Source organism: Folsomia candida, unplaced genomic scaffold, assembly GCF_002217175.1.
Source record: "Folsomia candida strain VU population unplaced genomic scaffold, ASM221717v1 Fcan01_Sc020, whole genome shotgun sequence".
Classification (NCBI taxonomy): domain Eukaryota; kingdom Metazoa; phylum Arthropoda; class Collembola; order Entomobryomorpha; family Isotomidae; genus Folsomia; species Folsomia candida.
In genome coordinates, this window is record NW_019091212.1 from 3,013,857 (window position 1) to 3,028,216 (window position 14,360).

The following is a 14,360-nucleotide window of genomic DNA, read 5'->3' on the forward strand; positions in this document are numbered from 1 at the left end:
CTATATTGACGAAATGAACGAAATGTGCGAAAATGAACAGATAGAAAGGGTATAAGCACAAGACTGCGCCTATGTAGTAGCTTTAATGGTACCAGTTTAATTGTGGTATGCGAAACTGACAGTTCAAAGATTTTCATACTTATTTCAGAAATTTATCCAGGTACTTTTGAAACACAAAATGGATAAATAAAGTCGACTTCCACTCTGTAGAGGGCCGAAGCGTCGCTACTCCACTTCTGCGACTCGTTCATTAACTCTATATTTTCTCGCATGAAGTGAAAGTACATATTTCTTTCCTTTCCCTGAGATGATTTCTCCCAATTTCGTTCCTACCTTCATCTCTCGAGATACCGATTTAGATGACAAACTACGACACGTTTAGTTATGATTGAGGTTAAATGGTTTCAAATCGATTCCAAAACTCGATGAAGGGCGGGGTCCCAATTTTTGTAATGTGATGTCGACGTGATCTCATCCTAAATAGCTGGATTGGAGAATATCTACATTGTCGAGCATCATGTTCTGCTGAACTTGTTATGTCAAACGAGCCTGAGGACAATTCAATTTTCTCTTCGTTCTCCTACTTCTTCTTCGCGTTACTTTCCTTTCTCGCGTCGATTTGAAAATATCACTTTCTAAATGTGGATGGGATTTGATTGTCTATCAGCACGACAAATCCATCCCATATAGTTGGCCCAGTGAAATCGTATCACTTTCTTCAAATATGTATGAACGACAATGAAATGAGGTAAGTATGTATATAAAAATCTGGAAATCGAGTTCAATCCGAACTAGCAGCAAATGAAAGCAAATTGCCAATAAAACTCGACTAATAAATCGAATAGCTTAGCAGCACCTCCATTTTGGTGATCACATAAATAGGTAACAACTAGGATACCAGACCTAGTTTGTCATTCCGTGGGTTCCTTTTCTGTATTGGAATGCAGAGTACCCTGGATTTATTTTATGTAAGCAATATGTGTGACCTTTGACCAGGTCGTAGGGGTCGATCACAGGTACATATACAGCGATTTAATGGCTGGACAGAACGTGCTCTGGTCGTATCTACATGGACTGAATTGTGTCACTTGGACGGGTTGTGAAGCAAGTGAGTTGGGTGTAACAATGTTGACTGTATGAGATTGAAAGTAAACACCGCGTCGACAGAAAATCGCCTCAGTCAGCGTCAAAATGTAAGGACAGTACCGTTATTTTTGGTACTGCTTTTTTACGCCTCCTTCAAAATTCCTACACGCCGATAACATGTAGCGCATACGATAACTGATGCCGGGTACTTTCTCTCCGCCTGATCTATTTACATACCAACTACAAAAATGTATTTCGGTCGGTTCTGATTAAAAGTGAAAGTGCAGAGCGTTGCAGTTTTAGAGATAAAAAAGAGAAAAGGGAAACTGGGTCTGAAGACGCTGTTTTGAATATTTTGCAAAGAATTGGATTCCAAAGAAGGATAGTCCATAGAAGAGACAAAGATCTGTTTTCCACTTGGTCCCGCATTTATGTATTTACGAGTAAGTTGTTTTGCTCTTGCATGTGGGCTGAATCAATGTCGCAAACTTATTGTTCCAGCTTCGCTTTCTCTTTCTGAAAATCCTGACAAATTTGGTGTTTATGCAAATTCACAAGTAGTCGGCATTTTCTTTCCACTCAGAGAATAAAGTATGTTATTCTCGACAAATTCGTCGTCTCCGGCAGCAGTTGTGGGTGAATTATTGATAGACAATAGTTCACAATATAATATTCTTCCTCCCTAAATTAATATCACGACATAAATCTTCGTCTTGCAAATTCAATTCAAATAACAAAGTCCCAGAAACCTTCTTCTCACTCACTCACTCTGTTCCATCCAATCTTTTGCATGTAGTCTAAAGGGAAAGTTTTCCACTTTGATGTTCTCTTGCATGTTGGGAGCCTGAAATGAACATTAAAACAGTTTAGAACAGGTTTAATTTGCACATTGGACATTGTTTTTTAATTAATAATATCTATTACATATAAGGGACTCGAGATACATGGTTGTATTGCACCATGCTCTTTGGACGTGATAAGCGCATGGTTGCAATGCTGAGACGGGTGGAGGAGAGAAAATACAAGTTTTCATGATATTTGTCACAATTAGCGTGATACTGAAAGTCGGCAGGCTCCGCTGAGCGGTGAAAGTTGGCGTGCATATATAAACCGCATGAATTATTGTGACGAATGACCTCACGTGGTAAGAAATGCTTCGTTTATGGCTATATTTGCCTCGTCTGCGGTTTTGGACTGTAATGAATCTTCATTGTCAACAAGGGGTGCAGTTAGTTCTACAGTTTTTGAGACGTGGACGTGACGCCGTCACAACTTTCTCTCTCCTTGTCCTTGTCGTCGTCGTCCTTGCCTGCTTGCATCCACATCTATGCTGCTACACGACCACAAAAGTTTATCGGCATAAGTTTATTTCCAGTCACTCGAGACGCCGACGACGACAACATGCATGTAAATAGTTCAAGGCAGCTCCCACCACGAGTGTTCGATGACGACAAAATAATTTCCACAAATTGAGTCTGCAACTTTCCTGGACAGGTTTTGGAATTAGGGAAAGGTATTAAAAGTTGATGAAATATTTATGAATTGGGTGGCTTTGTGTTGAGTCCTGCATGCTGCTGTGATGAGAATGTTGTGTAACATGACCACCCAATTTAGTTTGGTTTAGTTTAGTCTGTAGGCAGCTCGATTTCTAGATTATTTAGTTTGAGAATACTTTGAAAGTGGAATCTTTGAATGTCTACTGTTTGTTGGTTGATTCGTCTTCTCGCATCTTGTGTTAATTGATAGGAATAAAGAGGAGGTGGAGGAGACGTGAAAATGAAATGGGATCTCTTCTTCTTCTTCTGCAGTGCTGGACGAAGTAAAAGGAGGCAGGGTTCTACAGTGAATACATAAGTTCTGGGAATATTTGTGCTTGTTAGTTGCCTGATTCTGACAAGTTGCCACTAACTGGTGATGTCATACAAATCATGAAATACCACATGAATCACTCAATTCGTTAAAAATCGCTTTATCTGTAACACTGTAGTTATAGAGGAAAAACTGCGGAAACCCTAACTTTTGTTTGCGAGATGAGGCTGTACATATTTATCTGTAAGCAGGGATCGAGGAACGTGTGTGAGTGAAATGGATCAAGTGCAAGTCTGTAAGCACCTTTAATGTGGCTTTCTTGGCGGAATAACAATGCTCACGGATGGATTTCCAGCCTTTCCTCTCACCATTCTCTGCCACTTCTTCCTGCTTCCTGGGATTCATTCCGCTCGTCCTTGTTGTGGCACCAGCAAGACAAAAGAAAATTAATAATAAATCTTCCCCGCCCCGCTTTCACCCCACAGTCTCATTAATTGCCAGTTGATCAATGGCTTCGATTAGTTTCTGACTTTCACTCCCTTGTACATTCATTAGCGTGTGCCCTGTCACTCGCTCCTCAGTTGTTCTTCTTTTCGCCTTTAGAATATGGATGGATGACAACACCAGCTTTTGTTTTCGAAACCTCATCTTTTTTCCAAAACTTGCCTGCACCGCATGACGCTCATGCTAATAAGTTTGTACCAGCATCGACAAACTAAAACCGGGCAAAGTTTTCCTGCATCTACAAACAGAAACCGATATCGGTCACATGCACGGACGTCCCAGCTCTTTGCATAATACCGGATTATTTGCATTATTGGAAATTTGATGCATACCATAGCTCAATCTGGGTGGAAAAACAGCCGTGAAAAATAATGGGTGGGATGACTTTGTAAATTGTAAAGTCAACGGGATACTGTGTAGTGATGAGGGAAAGTCTAATCATCTCGCCAGTGGTCGAATGGGTCACTATGATGTTCGGGTTTTACAAATATGCACACAATGTCATCGCTAGTGGTCCGCATGTATCTGATTTTTACCGGATTCAGATTCGGGCGAGCGGATAGGAACCCAGAAAAACCCGGATTTGAATACTGATCATCATTATTATCGCGTACAATTATATCGGACATACTCCGAAGCAATGTTAAAACGTATTGATTGAGCAATTATTTAGATGTACTTAATAAATGAGTGTAATAAATAAACATAAATAATTTTGTAATCGGCATTAGAATCCATTGTTTAATTAATACCATGATCAAGTTTTGCAATCCACAGTTGGAGGTATGGTGTTGAGAAATATATAGTATCGCATGTATGCACAAAATAAACTACGGCAACGCAGGGTACACAAGTAGCGCAAAAATGCTGAGAATGCAAGATTGCTTGACAATTTATCATAATAATACAAGGTTACGACAGTTGCTTCGATAGCCTCAAAAACCTCCATTTTTGAAGTGCTAATTATTTGGGCCGTCGCTAACGGTAATTAAAGCACAAAAATTTCTGCCAGAACGCCGAAATAGCTGATTTCACATTTACAACTGCATTGATTCTTGTATCCATGGTTAAAAAATTAATTCGTGGGAACGAAATGTGAGTGCTGACAATTTTTGTGCGGTATATTTCTGGGCGACAGTTTGTGCGGCGCACACTGGTTCCAAAAGGTACCAGGGTTTTCGAAAATTAAAGTTTTTTCATCGTCGAAGCAAGCATCATGAAGACTGTGAAGACGAAGATGAAGACGAAGTTGCAGTTGGCATGTAGATTATTACAAAAATTATCACAAGTAATGATGGGGAGTTCCTTCACTCTCTGATTGTCAAGAGTTTACATGAATTTTGTCAACTTCTAATTTCTTCATACTACAAATACAAAACCCAGCCTTATATTTGTAGCTTTGTATATTTGTAGCCTTATATTTGTAGATTTTGTGTTATTTTAACATAATTAAGCATGTGCCCCTTCCCATGATGTCCCAATCGAAAAACGGACCTCAGATTCGAAATCAGCGACCAAAAAACTATAAGAAGCGACATTGACCCAATGCTAACGACGTCGAAATAATTAATTGAATTATTCGTAACAATTGTAAACATTTGAGATAGGCCGCTATAAAATATGTAGGCAATGTAGGTATACATATATAGTAGTTCTATAGTATATAGCACAACTTACACCTGTATACCTGTGTATAACTATATATAACATATGTGTATGTATATAACTACTAAATATATATATACATAGTATATATGTGATATATAGCTATACACAGCTGTATACCTATAGCACGCATGTGCTATATACTATATGTGAGGCCGCTTATCTCAGGTGCTATTAATATACATAGGCTATTAATAGCACCAAGTCATACAGTATGACTGGGTGCTATTTATAGCAGAACTTTCACCGGATGCTATTTATAGCAGAACTTTCACCGCCCTCCAGAGGGTATAAAAGGAGCTGCACCAGAAATTTTTGTCAGTCTGCGGGAGGAGCTCGTGGGGGACGTATCCCTGGGTGAGCTCCCCATTGCAGCTGCGCCCCTGGACCGCCCTGCCTCTCTGGGGAGTCGGGTCCACCCGTGGTTTGTCCCACAGCCCCGACTCTCTTCCCGTTGGAGGGGTGGTCCGGGGGAGCAACGCTGCAAGGGGAGAGCCTTACGGGAAGGTCCCCCCTCCAATGCTCCTCCCACCAAGCAGGCTCACCGGGTGGGGAGCCGGCGGGGCTTGCCAAAAGTGCGGGTGGCGCTTGGCAAGTGAGAGGGGCTCTCTACCTCCAACCCTTGGGTGACGCCGCTCTTTAGCGATACCTCCCCTTGGGGCCGACCGGGTTCCCGAGTTCGAAGCCTTAATGGGGGCCGATTTACGGGTGCGCTCCCACCTCGTAAGGCGAGGGTCAGACGGGCCCCCTAGGGGAACGCGGTTGCAGAGGCGGTGACGTGGGCAGGGCTTTCCCGGTCGGTGGAGGTAGACACCCGCGGACGCATTCGGGCGTCCGCGGGGGCCGACCCGCGTGGAGCACAAGGGAGCGACGTCCTCGTCGTGTGCTCTGGAAACGCCCTTCTCAGGGCGGCCAACAGCTCCCCCCCCCTTATAAATTAATGGCATGGCGACAACCTTTGTCGCCATGGCATAACTTCGCCATTTTTCGTCCGATTTCCATCAAACTTCGACAGAGACTTCTTTTTGGTGTTATCGACATATCGCAAGGTCACACTCATCGCCACCACCTTGTTTTCGCCAAATTTCGTCGCCATGCCATAACTTCGCCATTTTTCGTCCGATTTCCATCAAACTTCGACAGAGACTTCTTTTTGGTGTTATCGACATGTCGCAAGGTCACACTCATCGCCACCACCTTGTTTTCGCCAAATTTCGTCGCCATTCCATAATTTCGCCATTTCTCATCCGATTTCAATCAAACTTCGACAGAGACTTCTTTTTGGTGTTATCGACATGTCGCAAGGTCACATTCATCGCCACCACCTTGTTTTCGCCAAATTTTGTCGCCATTCCATAACTTCGCCATTTTTCGTCCGATTTCCATCAAACTTCGACAGAGACTTCTTTTTGGTGTTATCGACATGTCGCAAGGTCACACTCACCGCCACCACCACGTTTTCGCCAAATTTCGTCGCCATGCCATAATTTCACCATTTCTCGTCCGATTTGCATGAAAGCCCGAAGTTCGTAGTGACCATGGAGTAAGATTCAATTTTTCTAAAAATCTCATTTCCCCCCAACCACACCCCCTGGGTGACAGGGGGTGTGGTCCGGTTGACACCAAAATTTGGGGGGAACCTCCCCCTGGGGTCGTATGTATGATACCGGAAACCGATTTCGATTATCTCGATCCGTTCTCCCGTTATCGTGTTGACAGACGGACGGACAGACTAACTAACTCATGTACAAAATGGCATGTACAAAATGAATTATTATCAAGAATTTAAATTCTTGATAATAATTCATTTCATCATAATTATGATAACAGCAAGTAATGTGAATTTGGAAACTCATTCGAATTTATGTAAATCATGCAGTTTGGGGGGTTGGACACTTCACTGACTTCAAAACAATCAACAAATGAATAGCAAACATACATGATGCAAAATAATCACACAAAATGAGACAATTTTTATCTGTTTATGAAAGAAGTTTCTCAAGTTCCGATTCCAACTTTGATTTCTTATAGATGGAAATTTTAAAGCTTCGATTATTCGTTTTCGAATTGAATACAGAATCGCTAGCAGATTAAAAAGTTGGTTTCCGCAGTATGATACGAACCCACAACCTTAAATTTATTAAAATTACAGTTAATTAAAATATGTCCAACTCTGAAATTTCAATGTGCATAAAGGACTCGAATCCGGTGGTGGTCGGATACGAATTTGGATCTGAGATTCAAATCCGGATTCGGATCCATGCGGAGCACTAACCATCAAAAACCATCATTCAAGCTCGCCTGGACAAAGGGATGCCCATTGGCCGATTTCCTGTAACCTACTGGCAGAAACAAAACAATCAGATTCGTATACATGCATGCAGAGGAATTTTGTTCGTCCTCATTTTTAACTAGAAATCCAAATACGATGACATGCAATGCCTACCAGTCGTGGAGAGCCGTAAAGCTGCAGCAAAATGCCAGATGATGGAAACAAAGAATACTCGTCGTCGTCGTCGTCGTCGGGGCAAACAAACCAAAGACAATATATACTTTACTACTCTTACTACGAGTACATACATACATACGTACTGCTCCTACTCTTGGGGGGAAGAACGGAGTGTCGGAATGTAATTAAAAGTAGTGTCAACTGTTGACTGGTGGAGTGTTAGATTGGAGAGCATCGTAAATACATTTGGGATACTTTGTGTCAACTTGCTCTACACAAAATTATAATCTTGGTCGTCGTCTCATTCAATTTGACAGATTGGTTCCCACACTGCTATTCCAATCCTGCTCCTTTTCATACATGTCACATGTACGGATATACGTATATCCTGAAAGCTCTCCTCCTCTGACTCTCTAATTGTTCCCTTTGACACATTCCGCTTTCATTTTCATTTCCGATAAAACTTTCATCGCATGTTTTTCCTCAATCGTCGTCCGTCTCCTCGAACGTTCGACTTCTTCTTCTTACCTATGTACATATGTCCCTCTGTGTGATTCTTTTATTGGCAGAAGGCACACGACCCTCCTCCCACACCCAAAGTTATTGAAGAGAAAAGTGAAAATATATTGTGTCGCGGTGACAAGAATTTGAGCCTGTCCAGTAAATTGAATCCAGTGAGAGGGCCAACAGCACGAGGGTTGAACTGGAAGAGGTTATCTGTTTCTCAGCACACGTCGACGACGATGACGACGACGACGACGATCCTCTGCAGCCTTTTCCACACAAAGTATATTACTTATTCACCACTTTTCCCATGTACTCTCATAAATTATGCAATCCACACGGCCTTTTATCTGAACCTTTGTCGGACAAATTCATCCGCTCTTTCTTCTCTCGTGTATATTATAATAAAACCAACTTCAGAAACTTTTGGCGGTCCCTCTCTGAATTTTATTGACATCATTAAGCCAATGTTTGTCTTCTAATTCGGATCATAAAATCTTGGAATAAGTTAAAAACATTAACGTCGTTGGCGTCCTAAGAGCACTTATTGCACTTACTTTTACCACCCTCGAAAAACTTTTAGCCAGCAGCGTGGCCTTGCTCGACAGTGAGAAATGGTGAGAATAATTTCATACTTCTCTCTCTTTCAGTTGCTGATTGATATTCACAGCACTACAAGAATCATGATGTGCACGCGTTTCATTCAGTCAGTCAGAAGATATAACTTATATGCAGGAGCGTTCTCTCTTCAAGTGAAAGCTGCGGATGGGTGGAACATTATAATAGTTTGCTTTTGTTGTTGGAAAATAATGCCGTGGCGTAATTCAATGAATGAATGGTCCGACTCACCATCCAAAACAGTGGTGTTGTGCAGTCCCTGTATAATAACTCATTCACATTGTGATGATGCTGGTGGTGGTGGTGCTAGAAAAACAAAAAAGTTATGCGAACAATTCAGTAATGTGTGCGCAATTATCCGTGAGGAAAGTTGGTGATGCAGTGGGCGTATGCATATCAATTCTTATTTCGTAATAACGGATTTAGATAGTTAATAGCATGGAAAATCAGAAAAATTGTCGCTTGATTCGGCGAAAATCTCATGTTTTTTCTTCCTGGATTTTCGAAATTTGAATGAGAAAATTAAGAGATTTGAGCACTTGTATGCATAACGTAACTTCGAATAATGTTTAATATGAACAGATAACACAAGTTTTTTTAGCATAAATATGTGCAAAGGACAAGTATCGCAGTGCAGCGTAGAAATGTTTCAGATAATGATAATTTTATGGGGCGCTGATCGTTTAGCTTTTCTAAATGATGATGCAAGTAAGATGATAATAGTGCATACACTGCGAATGCAATGTATGCTGCAATGAATTTTGTAATAATTATCTCAAGTTGTCAATCCAAACCATTACTGACTGCTGCAATAAGTATCTCGACGGAATGATAATTGTGCAATGCAAGGTAAAACGTTCCATAGTTATGAATTATGGAAAACAGCTTTATGCAATAAAAACACATTATGCAAAGTGATCGAAAATCCTTGACGTGAATACGCCTCGCAAAGTAAGTTTGCTCCATGCGAGGAGAGAGATAGTTTTAGTCAACGTATGGAGAAAGTGAACGCACGTGGACACCCACCCACATTTAACTCCACTTTATCATGAATGAATGGATGTCTTGAGAGACCAAGGGCATTTGTGTTGTGTGCTGACGCGCATAATTTTATGGGTTAATTTATATCGCAATTTGTACAGTTTGATGAGTCTGTCATCATTCCGTGCGGTGATTCTGAGGATACATGGAACAAATTATGAGCATTGCACGAATCCCACTAAAATTATCAAGACCCTGAAATCCCACTACGCACGTTTCTCCCAAATTCTGGTGCAATCTTGCTGGAATAAGCTCCAAACAAGCTTTGGCTCCAGCTATGTACGCTCTTCTTGAATAACTGACTGTTTCTTGCCAGAAAGAAAGTCGTAATATGAAATTGAAGTCGTAAACGGGGCAATTCCTGTTGTTATTGCTCAATTTTGACGGTCTGTCTTTTTACCGACGATGTATGTATGTGTGCACTTTATCCACAGTCAGTCAGTCACTCTCTGACAGGTTTGCAAAACCAAATAAAAATCAATTTAATCACATCGGCAAACAAAAGAACAAGTCGAGCTAATGCTATTACTTATTTATTTAGAAGAGTTTGCAGGGTGAAACTCACCTTTTGGAGAGATATGTCCCCATCAAAATCGTTTGCAGGCGAGTTCCATTCGTTCCCAGGGACAGGAAAGTTTGGAGGTTTTCCTTCGTTTCCATATGTATGCTTTACTGTCCAGTTTGCCTTTACGCAGTCTGGCATTTTTATGATTCACGGCAAGTGCATGTACGTACGTACGTATTTGAGATGGGACATAAAAACCAACAGCCAGCCCGTGAACATAATACCGTCGAGTGGAGAAGACCCAGTTTTCCCTTAGGTAAAAAATCTGACTCGCTGAAATTAACAATTTCTGATTCCCATACTGGTGAAAGTGTATATAAAGGCAGACTATGATGCTGATTTATGATGTCAACAAACCTGTAGAACACGAACCACTTGCCACTTGTTCTCCTTCAAATGTGTTTCAGAGCCCATTCCTCGCTCTTGTTATAATGAGAGACGTGGGATTTCGGGTGTTTGGTTTGTTCTTCTCTCCTTCTTCTTCTTCCTCCCCCGATCCGAAATGTGGCACGTTTTTATCCAACGCCAAAATAAATGAGGGCGAGAAAGACAGAGGAGCAGAAGACGTCACCACGGCAACGTCTCCGACGGAGGAGCAATACGTACTTATTCTAATTTCTTTCTTTTTCCAGAAGGATCCTAACGATATTGAATTTCTTTGCCTTTTGTTTCCTTTGATGTAATTAATACACTTTGCGTGCACTGTCTGAAGAAAACTTTGTGTATCTGCTTATGTGTCTGTTGTTGTGTGTGCACACAGTGGTTTCAAATCCGGCCAAATGAGAGTAAACCGTCATTATTATTAATATTATTTGGAAACGAATGTAATCTCCTTTAAATTGGGACACTGCACGCCAAATCTTATTAGACAGGACGGAATTAGTACGAAATTTCGAGAGACTTGAGGCAATCATGCAACCCTGTTAAGCCCTCTGATGTTTTTTGGGCACGTGGAGAAAGATAAAGGGTTGATGTGGCTGCCGTTTTTATAATTGTGTTCCAACCACTCACTCATTTGGTTTCATAATTGCATCCTTTAAGCTGTTGAGCAAGGCGGGTAAGTATTTGCGAAAAGTTGTTCTTGTGTATAAGAACAATGATGCTTACGTCTTTAGAGAGGACTAAGTGGAACAGTTCTTCTGAAGGTTTCAAGTCAGTCAGACAGAGATGGGGATTGAGACTGAATGATGCTTTGGGGAGGCAGAATTGACGGGATGATGATGAGATATATGGGCACGCAGGCAGGTGGTGGTGGGACGGTGATTGTTCAGTAAGACGATGATGATGCTACTCCTTCCTGCCGCAGCTTTCACTCAGTCCACATTTTATGCTTGATTGATGGGAGAGATGCGGCAGGCAGGGGTTTGATGTTGCGTGGACGGATAAATATAACAAGGAATTGAGATATAGAGAGAATGCGAAGGAAATTTAATTGTCGAAGGCTGCTACTCCTCCATCAGTCCCATCCACTCAAGATTAATCTCATTGATAGAGCGATTAGAAGTAATTCGGCTCAGGGCGGCAGGCATCAGCAGCAGGTAATCCACCCACCACCGATAGGATTCAGTCCCAATGGAAGCAGCCAGGTAGGCAACTGCTTTCAGATATCTCCCTCTCGCCAGTTTGTCAGAGAGGAGTAAATGAAGGATGGGTGGATTATGTCCCTGCGAGAGAAAGGGAAGGACGCTTCTCCTCACGTTTAGCAGCGACAGGCTGCCTGATACCCGGCCGATAAGGAGCAAAGATTTCGTAACCACTCAAATATCCTCAACCACCACAAGGAAGGGATAAGTAAATAGATCGGATGAATGGGGGAGGCTGTGGGGAGCGATAGCTAATCCTCATTGGGCAAGTGTATGCTTCAACCACGAGAATAAGGTGGGTTGGTCGGTGTCGGACCATTAATTTGTTGGTAAGCATCGCCTCAAATAACGCAATAACTACGTCACTGTATCTCTTTCTTAATCAAATGAAATCTTATTTCAAATTCTCCTCATGAATGAGAAGCAAATTAAATGAATCCATATAATAGCGCAATTATGGAGGTACATATAAATACTGAGGTGGCCTTACATGCATGCATGATGATGAATCGGCACGTGTGGAGGGTGGGACTTTTGCAACAAGAAAGACGTATTTCTGATAATGACATAATAAGGAAATGTCTCCATTTCCGATAAGACTTTCCTTTCCAGGTGCATGGATGGATGGGTTTATTTGCAGAGTTGCTGCTGCTGGTGCTGCTGCTGTTCAATGGAGATCAATGGAGTGCGAGGTATAAAGGAGTTTGGCAAGATCAGATGAGGAGACGAGGCTGGAGAAATGAATAGATTAGAGGCCAACCTGTTAATTATCTCGTCTTGGCTCAAAGAGAAGTCGTGGAAAACATATGCATGTCATGCCACCAAATCAGGAGGAATTCATTCAAATTCTTTGTTTACTGATTTTCGTCTCCTGGCTCACTTTCACGGTTTGCAAAGAGAGAGAGACAAAACTCTTTGAGACGAGAATGGCTCTGGAGATGGAGGGAGTTGATTGCATGATTGTATTGTGCTCCCCCTTCCTCCCTCCACCTTCTCGCAAAGAAGAAGAGACCAAATTGTGACATCAGTTGGTGTAAACTGCGCATATAGATGGATCGTTTTCGTCTTCGTGGGATTCAAAGGTTGTGAAAATACGGATCTCTTCTTTCCCTGAGTTTTGAGGCATCTGGGAAAATAAAGTGTTTGACATGACATCGACTAAGGAGACGATGATGCTCAATAAGAAAAATAAAGACATACGCCTTTCGTCAAATAAAACTGCCCAACATGCGCCAAAATATCGAGACGAGAAGAACGTTGCACAAAACTCGCTCGGAGAGAGAGTTACCTCTCCAAAAAGACTTTCTCTCTCCTCAGAGCAGCAGATCTCTCGTCCACAACAAGGATACCAGGGTCCTCACCAACTCTGGGCACCAGTAGCTCGACGCCACTGAGTTGAGAAGCATGTACGCTCTCGTTTAGCCCCCACCGACCAAGAAACTGCAGCACCCAGAACTTATTCTCCACACCTTCTCGATAACTAACTCGATAACTTATTACCAGTACGACCCATTGTCCTCTGCGCTACCTGTAACCTCAGCCCCACCTCCACCCATGCAATGAAGTAGAACTTGATTCATTCCTCGGAAATCGCGTCTCGTCACGGGACACAAAGGGTTCGTTGAGACTTGTTTGGAACACTGGCTGAGTGGAAATGGAGTCTTCTCTCTTGTCCCCAAAACCACTCTGAGCAGTGAAAGTGGCAAGCAGGAGAGAGTTTGAGTGCAGCTGAGTCGATAATACTACTACCATCACAACCACAACCGCAGTACAAGAAGCAAGCAAACTGACTGCACTCGAATCCGGTGGATAATTCCGAATTGGCGAGGCATAAGTGGGTACCGTCGAGAATAAGGCAACATTTCGGGGAACACACTCATCGTGCCATTGTTACCCAAGCAAGTGTGAAGGTGGTTACTTAACTCTTCCCACCGCAGTGCGATGTGTGTGATCAAATCCAAACCCGAAGGCAGCCACACGTTTTCGTCGCGTTTCCTGTTTTGAAGAAAAAAGAAGACGAAATTGGAAACTATATCACATTCTTCGTCGTCCTCCTCCGTTGTTGGCAGTAGTAGGCAGCAAGTAGTCGTGTTGGCTACTCCCCCTGCACATCAAGCAGCACCTGACAATTGGATTTGAGAAAACCATACCGGGTTCAATTCACCCACTTCTCCTGCTTCTTGCTGGTAAAACAACTTTCTTTTTAGATCGACACAAGCATGACAGCTTTTCGGGTTGCATCACAAGTTTGAAAGATAAATTAACCTTTTCATCCCCCATTTTGAGACGCCCTTCTCCAACTCCTCCGTTCCATTCCTCATCTCGTCACGCAATGAACGAGGTCTCATTTCATCCAAACTATTTATTCAGGTATTTGTATGTATCACCTCCACCTTTATTGGCATTTATTTCATTGTGCATGACGACGAGAGGGTGGGAGTGTATGTGCGGTACAGTTATTTTGTGTGCATAAGTGCGAGCCACTGCTCAAGGCCGCGTGTTGAATAGCTTGACCACGGCAACGAGGGCAGCGACC

At 42.3% G+C, this 14,360-nt stretch overlaps 1 protein-coding gene across 1 annotated transcript in view; it reads left to right on the top strand.

Moving 5' to 3' along the window:
• Positions 1-13,132: 13,132 nt before the first annotated feature.
• The window catches only part of LOC110858234 (probable G-protein coupled receptor No18), a 37,865-nt gene continuing 36,637 nt past the window's right edge, over positions 13,133-14,360 (top strand). Inside the window, exon 1 of the mRNA XM_035858546.1 lies at positions 13,133-14,010. The gene's annotated coding sequence lies outside the window, so the exon portion shown is untranslated. The remainder of the gene's footprint in view (positions 14,011-14,360) is intronic.